The following is a 1,913-nucleotide window of genomic DNA, read 5'->3' on the forward strand; positions in this document are numbered from 1 at the left end:
TCTACCCACATTTAATGGCATGACTTTGGAAAATCCTTATGACCACATTGCGGAGTTTGAGCAAGTGTGTACTACCGTTCAACCTAATGGTCTCACTTCTAATGGTTTGAAGCTTAGATTATTCCCTTTCACACTCAAGAACCATGCAAGAAAGTGGTTGAGCAAGTTGCCTCCTAGATCAATACGTACATGGGTTGAGATGCAAGAAACTTTCTTAGGAAAGTACTATCCTCCTTCAAGAACTTCCAATGTTAGAGATGAGCTAATTGGATTCCGACAACTCCCACAAGAAAGTTTCCATGAGTGTTGGGAGCGCTTTAAGGATCTTGATATGTCATGTCCTCACCATGGGTTAGAGAAGTGGTTTCTTGTGGACAAGTTCTATAGAGGATTGATGGCGGACCAAAGACAAAGAGTTGACACTTCTAGTGGTGGAACTATTGCAAGCAAGCTTCCCGATGCCGCTTGGGACACATATGAAGAGCTTTCACTTAATTCCCTTCATTGGGATGATCATGATGCAAGGAGACAACAAGCACCTAGCAAGGAGAACACATCGAGCCGTGGTGGAATCTATGAGGTTCAAGGAACATCATCCGGGCCTTCTATGCATGAGTTCAAGAGGCTAGAAAGCAAGATTGACCAATTTCTAAACCAAGTGAACCGGAATCCTCCTCAAGCTCAAGTCAAGATGGCAACTTCTACATCATGTTTGCTTTGTGAGAGTCTAGCACATTCCACTCAAGAGTGTCACTTATCATCCAAGTTTTCGGACTTTATTGAAGAACAAGTGAACCAAGTGGGTAATTTTGTGCCAAGGAACCAAAGAAATGATCCTTACTCTAACACTTATAACCCCGGTTGGAGGAATCATCCCAATTTTTCTTGGAGAGACCAAGGAGGTTCATCTAGTGCTTTCCAAGGTGGAAAGCAAAGCTTTAGAGGTGGCCAAGGTCAAGACTCATCAAATGTTGCTAATTATGGCAATGCACACCAAGGAAATAATCATTTTTCACAATATGGTCAACATGGACAGCAAGCATATGGGTCTAATTCTCAAGGCCAATCTACCTCAAGTCAAGGATTTCATGGTCAAAACACCCCTCCCGGGTTTACACAAGGTGTTGGCTATAGTGGTAGCAAGTTTCAAGGAAATCCTAACTCATTTCAAGGCTCCCACCAAGGCGAGAACTATAATTCCCCTCCTATTATTCAAGGCATCCCTATTCAAGCTCCAAATGAACCAAAAAAGCCTAATTTTGAAGACTTGATGGGAGAGTTTCTCAAGGTTCAAACTTCTACTAATGTGGAGACCAAGCAAAACATCTCTTCACTAGTTCAAGGGTATCAAACTCTACAACAAGGCATGGCTAGACTAGAGGTACAAGTGGGCCAAATGGCCACCAACATGAGTGAGAGACCAAAAGGAGCCTTACCTTCACAACCGGAGCCAAACCCAAGAGGAAAACTCCATGAATGCAATGCCATCACCACTCTACGTTCGGGAAAGGTATATGATAATCATGTTTACATGCCTACATCTTCTAGTTTCCATACAAATCCTTTATTTGATGACGATGTCGATTTGCATTCATATGGGGCCAAGAGGGAAGAAAATGTACCTCTTGGCCATTTATTGATGATCAATTGCATACACATCATGATTCTTTTTATCATAAGGAGGATGGGATCGGAAGGGAAGAAAATGTACCTTCCAGTAAATATGGAGTGGGTGATGTGAATTTGAATGCCAAAGGAAGAAATAAGGGGGTGGATAAGGTAGCCGGAGGGGAAGAAAATGTACCCTCCGGAGAATCTATTCTTGGTAAAAGTTATGGTTTCTTGTCCTTTGAGAACAATGCAAGAAAATATGGTTTGATTGATAGTGGCAAGGAAAGAGCTTTATTGAGAAA

At 42.1% G+C, this 1,913-nt stretch overlaps 1 non-coding gene across 1 annotated transcript; it reads right to left on the bottom strand.

The window, feature by feature from the left end:
- Nucleotides 1-247: 247 nt before the first annotated feature.
- On the bottom strand, nucleotides 248-354 carry LOC112201201. Its single transcript, XR_002936657.1, has one exon. It is a non-coding gene; the product is annotated as a small nucleolar RNA R71 (small nucleolar RNA).
- Between the last annotated feature and the right edge of the window lie 1,559 nt (nucleotides 355-1,913).

This window comes from Rosa chinensis, chromosome 4, assembly GCF_002994745.2.
Source record: "Rosa chinensis cultivar Old Blush chromosome 4, RchiOBHm-V2, whole genome shotgun sequence".
NCBI classification, from domain to species: domain Eukaryota; kingdom Viridiplantae; phylum Streptophyta; class Magnoliopsida; order Rosales; family Rosaceae; genus Rosa; species Rosa chinensis.